The sequence below is a fragment of the Buceros rhinoceros genome, unplaced genomic scaffold (genome assembly GCF_000710305.1).
Source record: "Buceros rhinoceros silvestris isolate BGI_N320 unplaced genomic scaffold, ASM71030v1 scaffold18906, whole genome shotgun sequence".
NCBI lineage: Eukaryota > Metazoa > Chordata > Aves > Bucerotiformes > Bucerotidae > Buceros > Buceros rhinoceros.
In genome coordinates, this window is record NW_010415992.1 from 19,313 (window position 1) to 27,381 (window position 8,069).

General features: G+C 42.6%; 1 long non-coding RNA gene across 1 annotated transcript in view; it reads right to left on the reverse strand.

Annotated features, from left to right (window-relative positions):
* LOC104494763 overlaps positions 1-8,069 on the reverse strand; it is a 16,350-nt gene extending 8,281 nt beyond the window's left edge. The window contains exon 1 of the long non-coding RNA XR_727804.1: positions 8,023-8,069. This is a non-coding gene — a long non-coding RNA (uncharacterized LOC104494763). The remainder of the gene's footprint in view (positions 1-8,022) is intronic.

Sequence of the window (8,069 nt, forward strand, 5' to 3'; positions counted from 1 at the left end):
CAAAAGCCGATGTGCTCTTCTCCCTGCTATTTCTGTAAATGTGTCAATCTCTTGACTACAATGTTACATAGTGATACGCATGGACATCTACTCACAGAGCCCCCCCTTCTGAGTGCTTTAACTACCTATCCTCAAACGGCCTTTGGAAGAGAACTGTCTGTACTTCACGGGTGGAAAAGAGCAACACAGTGAATTTAATGTGACTTGTCCATGACTGCACCTGAAGTCCTGGGAAAACGTGGAAGCTGAACTCAGATCACCTCTCCTCAACCTAAGAGCCCTAACTGTGAAATATCCTCCTTACCCCAATAATTATAGAACTAAATACTATGTATATTTTAATAGAAATAAATTTATAGAAAATATGACATTTACAGAAATTCATAGAAAATGTAAACAATTAGTTACATTTTCTTCTGCCTTGTGATGTGTTAGGGTTTTTTAGGGGCACGTATTATGGAAATAAGCCCTACTTACTGCAGCTGAGGGGTTGTTACCATTTGTAACACAAACTTACAAACAGAAGAAGTTATCTAGCCATTCCACAGCTCATAAAGCCTAACTATGAGAAGCATCTGAGCTCCAGGCCATTTCATAACACAGGCTTTCTCTTCCTTCCTCAGGTTTATTTTCACTTGTCTTTGAAAGCAGATTTGGGATTGTGACTGACTTGTAACTCTACCAAGGAATCACTGCAGAGGTTCCAGGGGTTTTGGAGAGTCTGCGCAGAACAGGAGTAAATCAATGAGGATCATTGATTTTAACAACATGCACAAAATCATGAAGCCGACAAAAAGACATTTTCCAAGAACAGACTCTGCACATGCATGAGGCAGGCATGTATCTGCCACATACAGATCAGGACAGGCACACTGGATGTACTACTCCTCAGTGACTTCTAACTGGAACAGGGTGAACCAGACTGGCACCTTGATCCTGTTCCACAAGAGCAATCACCCGTCTTAAGTGTGGTGCCCACTTATCTGTTTCGTGCAGTCCGACAGGGACTGCAAATTCACTTTCACCAAAGCACACCTACTTCTCCCGAGCTTATGCTCTCTCAGTTCCTAGTGCAGTGCCGGGTTCGCTGCCAGTCGGGTTTGGTAACAGCACCATGTCCTTGCCATGCAGCTTGTCCTGCAAATTGCGGGATCTACACAATTACTGCTGTTTCTAAGCAGAATCAAAGACCCATTCTGTGGAGTGCTCAGCACCCTCGAGAAATGACTCTGTGGAGCATGACTCAGACCAGCCTCTAGCCACATGCTTTTAGAAAATATGGTGATATTCAAGCGAAAGCTAGAATTCCATTTACAAGCGAGAGAACTGGATCCTGCATACCTTGAATTTAAGACATATTTTGAGCCATTCAGACAGGATAATCACTGCAGCCCCTGAAGTCTTCCCTATTTAACCGCAGATTAACTATACCTGACAATCCTTCCATCTTCCCATCTCCCTTTGCACCTAATGTCAGCGTTACCTTTTTTGATGGTTACAAGAGAAGATAATTTGTAAACTGGAAGCTGCATGTGAAGGACTGAATATGACAAGGAAAAGAAGAGATCTTCACTGATTCTCATCAGCACAAAGGAGCTTAGATGGGAAAAAGAAGCGCAGCTAATACTATGTTACTTAACCAACATCCCACTTCGTGAGAGCAGATGTGCACTTGGGGGACATGCCTCAGATCATGCCTAGCAATAAGACCCCCACAATACAAGGCCAAGAATTACTGTGGAGTTACAAATCTTTGATCTGGAAGACTCTGGTCATGCATGGAAATCCCTGGGCATTGTAGAGATGCTGGGAAATCTCTGTGTTTTCAAGGCTAGCTTGTATAGGGAAGAGTAAGTCTTCCTCACAATAAAAAGTGGGTTATTTAGGTTACTCCTCCCGGAGGACACAACATCACCTCTCAGGACTAGGCTTTCCACATTTGAAAAAATCCTATTCTTCAACAAAGTATCTGACAGAACACCCTAATACCACACAGCTCTCTGTACCCGAACACTTCACTGAAGAAAATGAGGACTTCTTTTATAATTCAGGGAAGAAGAATCTTGCTCTCTTGAGCAAATACAATTTTCTTATGATCCAATGTGGCAATTCTTTTAAGTTCATATTTAGGACATCAGCCAAGTATTGCCAGGAAGAATTAGTTCTACCTGCCACGTTTTAAAATAAGCAGTTTGTTTCAATTTAGTGATTTAACTCATTTAATTACTATTTTAACAATAAGGATGATAGCTGAAAGTATTTTAAAATTTTCCTTTTTATGCTCGGAAGGGGTTAAAAGGAGATTATGTTCCCCCTGCTTTTTAAAAGAATTAAACCAGCCTCCTACTTGAATGAGTTGGAATCCTCGTGTCTTCATTCCTCTCAGTAGGATATATTTGCATAATAATAGTGGATAGTCAGAACAGCAATATATCAGAATACACATGAACAATATTTTTTCCAGCCCATTCATGAGTCCCAGCATCTCAACATAGCAAATAGATATGCTCTCACTTAAACTTCAGGTTGCTCAGCTGCAATAAAACAGAAATCTTACAAGGTCAATACATTTGATTTTCCCTTGTAGCATGTAGCATTTATACCTCTTCATGAGGAACAAGACCCATAACATATTTTTTGTCTCCTCTGTCATCTTTGTATATGAGTTGACATGTTTTTCAACCACAGACCTAAAGCAACATTTCTCCCCTTGATGATAACTGGCATCATTTGCTCAGGCAACTAATTGAAGCAAAAAGCGAGCTGGTTTAATTTTTAAGGGCCTAATATGATACAATGGCTTCAAGCAATTCAGCAGCCACTGTGTTCTCTATATATTTCTGCAGCCTTTGAGATTAGCTGATTTATTAATGGCTACAGTCCTCAAACCCAGCATCTGGAGTATGAAAACCCACGGACTTGCAATTAATTTCTGCTATACATATCCGAAAGACCTGGAATCTGCTGACCTCCCGGACACCGTGCAAATCCCATCTGCTATCTGCTCACTCATACTTTTGTTTGAAGGGATGAAGAGGGAGCAATTTAGACTGTGATTAACAGCTACCTTCTGTATCTGTTTTTCATAAAATAAGCCCATTTCTCCAGTTTCAATCTGGTAGAAGTCAGCTGGGATACTCGTATTTTTCAAATGGAAAGATAAATCAGTCCAATGGTCATACAAGGTACATAGCTCTTGAAGCAAACGAATGGGATGACACTGAGGGATTTCTAACATTACAATACAAAGCATGAAAGTACTACAAATTTTTATTTGAATTCAGGAAATTTTCCAAGAGAAAATTAATTCTTAATTACAAATTGTATTCTGACTTTTTTATTCAAAGCATTACACAGAAGTCCACCACAGCAAGAATGCTTGTAACTAGGGCTTCCCTGTTCCTATTTTAGTATGTTCTGACAAAAACTTTATGCTCTTTCTATTCACTGGAAGAATAAGGGATTATTTTCCTCATAACGAAGACCTTTTTTCATTACATAATCTGCAGAGTCACCAGTTATCTGACAGCTGCCTTTGGCTGGCACTCCTGTTGCCAGCCTCCCTGGAAAGAACAAGTGACTCGTGAAAAGGAGGACAAGGCAGCTACTGGTCAGCACTATTGGCAAGCTTAAGCCCGAAGCCCCTGAGGCATCCAGTGCAGCTGTGCTAGGTGCTCTCTCTATTTTTTTTTAAATATTCCTGATGCATTATTTGGACGTTGGCATACGTAGCTTTGTCCTCTTTTAAACTTTCACCAAACTAGAGTCAAATCATTCCTCTCCAGTAAGAATCAACATGTTTGTTTATCAGAGGACACAAAATCTTCTTTCTCCTTTGGACAAAGTCTTCTCCTTTTCATTTGGAACCATATCATCCATCATGTTCTCAAACAAGAGAGATTACTCCTCTCTGAAACACAGATGCTGGCCTCAGCCATGTGCGCTACTCAAGGAAAGCCATGATGAACCTCCCACTGTTTCATCACCCTCCTGTGACCTGCACTGCTCCCCTTTCCCTCCAGTTATTACAACAATGGCACTGTTATCAAGAAGCAGAGAGAAGCAGACTCATTTTTAAATCTCTCAAATTATCAATAAAACATTTTAAAGGGTGCTGCTATGACGGCATAATGCTCAACAGACCAATTCCACAGCGTGGATAGACAGGCAGACATGGGAGGCTCTGCCTAAACAGACATGTTGAACAGTTGCCTCCAGGACAACAAACAACTGGTATATAAATTATTTTGTTAGCATCACTCCACCTCCCTGCCGAACACCCCAGATCTGCAGCACCTCATGACTACCATGGTTTGGCAGGGCCAATCTTTTGCCTGTGATGACGGGAGCCAACGAGCAGCTGACGGTGCAGAAAGCAAGTACAAAGTCATCACCTTAAAAGCCAGGCTACAGCTGAGTTAAGGATAACACCAAGTTTTTAAAAGTAAGATTCTGGATCCCAGACAGATAAATGGTCTTGGGACTTTGATGTACTGAGAATTCCCCTCAAGATACTGACTAAAGCTGTGTGAATAATTGATTTTCTCAGCTGAATAGCTGAAGCAACCAACCAAACAAACCCCAACTTGTTTGTTAATTAACTTGCTTTTTTCCTTGAAAACTAGGGGGAAAAAAGCATACTTTTGAAACTGTTGAATTGTTTCATTCAAACTGGAATCGTCTCTCTTCCATTTTAAACATTTTTTTTCTAGACAAAATATATTTGAAAATGCAATACTACATTCATGACAGGAAGCAAGGGTATGCATCCCATAAGGCAGGACTTCTCTCCAGCAAGGTCGCCTGAGGCGTATGGTTCCTGCTTAGTGAAATCTGGAGCAACAGCCACCCCACTTTAAGATCCAATGCCTGGGAGACAAGCTCAGGTTTGGGAACCTGGACCCAACTTTCCCTGCGTACAAGGGCAAGGCTGAAGAGTAATGGAAAAGTGTTACTTCTTAATTTCTGTATTGCACACTTACATCTTACGTCCTTACAGACAAAACCTCCTGAGTGAAATGTTTCACCTGTGAGATGTCAGACTGACTTCTTTCAATTTTTCTTCTACTCTGCTAAGAGGTTTGTGAAATCCATTTAAAAAATCCGCATTTGTCAAGAATCTTGACTGCCCAAAAATGTATTTTCAGTGTTAGTTTTGTCTGCTTTTTGATCACTTGGTCAAAAAACATGTTTATATATGTTCAGAGACTACTATTAGCTCTGACAAAACAACTGACCAAGAAGTGCTGCATTTCTCTTCAAGGAACGGGCAGAGAACTGCAGGGTTACAGTTAGCTTGGCAAAACAGGACTGATAAGAAACGTTGAATGAAATCAGCCAACTGCCAAAAGGAGGCACATACGCTGGTGCGACGTTCAGTCCTGCCCACCCACGCCAGCACCCACGCAGCGTGGGGTACGTCACAGGCTTGAGTATTCACAATGATTTCATGCTAAATCACGGCGCTGCGAACAAGTGACATTTCCCTGGAAGGTCCCATTTACCCACTGGTGCCAGGAGCGCCCCATCTCCTGCTCGGCCTCAAGGCTGCCGCCATTTGCTCCTGCAGGGTCGTTTTGAGAAAGTAGAGAATGGACCTCACCCTTGCAGCCCTTCCGATCAATAGCAAGCGTGCTGAATATTTCACGTTACTGCAGGGTGCAGGCTGCTTACAGAAATTACACAATTAACCTGGTGCAAGCCATCACGATTTGTTCAGGACGGCTCCTTGCAGGCACTGAGACTATCCACAGCAGGGCAAGAGCAACTCCAAACCAGCCCCGCAGCTCTGGGAAACGCAGCACCTCGGCTCTCAATGTTTCGGCGGCTCTGTTTTCCTTTTTTAAAAATTATGGGCAAAAGTAGATTATCTGTAAAATGCAAAACGAAACAGGGATAGGGGAATGCCTGTTGTATTTTGAGCCCTATTATGCAATGGAGTTGAGATTACATAACGAGGGGAGTGCGATGACAGAAACGTGGCTCCCATGACACGGAGCCCGGCTACAATGACAGGCTGGCAACCCATCACAGGCTACACCTCTGTAACCCAGAAATTAAATTTATTGTCAGTATTACCCATTAATCTTTCCACTTGGAAAGAATAATCCAAGACGCTGAAATGTGTATGTTACACCTCTTTAACCACTAAGCTACTGGCAACAATTTATTTCTGCCTTTTTTTTAATCCCATACGCACTCTCTTTTTTTGTAATTAACTTTGTAAACTTCTGGAAGAATGTTACCGAAACTCTTGCATTTTAAATGTGTTATTAATGATGCACATACATAAACATCCTCTATTATCAGAAATTACTACTACTCTCTGGAAACCTCCAAAGTGGTTTAGAGAAGAAAACTGTCAGATGATACAGCTTAATACTTATTATAAATAAAACAATTTAATTTTTCTTCACTGAGCCATTTTATGATCCCAGTAAATCTTAATTTAACCCTTTTACATTCAACATTCAATACTGCAGAGATGCTGAATTGTTAAAAAACGTAAGACAATTTAGCATTGTCCTTCTAAATCACTGTTAAAAATAATGAGAACTATGATCTCTATAAAAAAAGATGGGTTAACAAACAGTGAGACACACGAACAGTAGCTACAGAACTTCAAAACACCCCAGGCTCAATGTAAATTAATGCCTTTTTTTTTTTTCAGTAGATGTTTTTTATATCCCAAGGTGACCCAGGAAACTTGACCTCTGCAAATTAAGTGCAGAGAAAAATACTACTTGATTAAAGAAAGGAGCAGTAGGCCCAAATCAAACAGGAAGAGAAAGAAAAACCACTTCCAATAGAGTGCATTAAATAATCATAATTAATTCTCACTCTTAAGAGAAACTAAGAATTACTTCTTCCTGCTCATGCAAGCGCTTCCACAGAGGCAAACAGGAGTCACCTCATTCTTAAGCAAATGAAAAATATGGTTTTATTTACTATTCTCCCCCTCCTTGCCACGATACAAATTTATGAAGTTATTTATCATCATTTACTGACAGACGTGGAGCTGTGCATGTCCCCTGGGTTCAAGGGCATTCATGAAACGAACAGGAGAAACACTCTGTCACAGCCATGTGTGTATTGCCCACTACAATAACCATGAGGGAAGGACTTGCTATGAGATTCACCAGCAATATTTACGCATTTATTAAAAACGGCTTATGAAATAGGTCTCTTTTAAGGATATTCTGCAGGAGAGAAAGAAAAAGAGAATAAAATGCATTGACTCAGCTCAGACAAGATCCTTTGCCGGGGGAACCAGTCACTTTCTACGGAGGGGAGAGCTGGCAAGCACCATCTAGCTGCTGCAACTGCAGCACGTACCCCAAATCACTTGTGTCTTTCAGGCAGGGAGATTTTAAACCGGCACAACTTTGCTGGAAGCTCAGGCAGCAATTCCAGGTATGACCCCATGCTACACCTCTGCCCCGTGCGCCCAGCCCCAAGCGCGGGGTGGCGTCTTCTCCCCTGAGGAATTCTATGCAGGACAGCACCAGACAAAGACCTGGGGCAGCAGCTCCAGCGACGCGCCCTACGCCAGCGGCAGCACTTCATGCAAGAGACCAGCAAGTATGGCCGACTAGTTGGGGAAGGGCAGGAGGCGATGGACTTGAATACCAAACCCCACCGCAGCCTGAAGGGCCCCTTTTGCTTTGGGGTGAGGGAGATGCCACTGAGGGGCAACAGGCATAGTATCTTGGTGCCACACGCAGCAGAGCCAAGCAGAGGGACAAAAGACATGACGGAAGACACGATGGATGATGCATGTGCTCCTTGCCCCTCTGCTGCATCTACCTGCCTGAGAAGGGACCCTAGAGCAGAAGTGTGTCCCTGACTCCTTCCCACCAGTGACACCAGGTCTTTGGAAGAGACCTGTCACTCAGGCCTGTCCAAGGTCAGCTGCAGGCAGGGCTTGACCCGTTATCTTTTGGGGTTCCCATCCAAACACGCGACAGATACACACAGACACCTGCCACACGCACACAGAGTGAGAGCCCACGGACCCCCTACCTGCCCCTTGACCAGGCTGGCCGCAAACTGCCTCATGACGGCCTCCA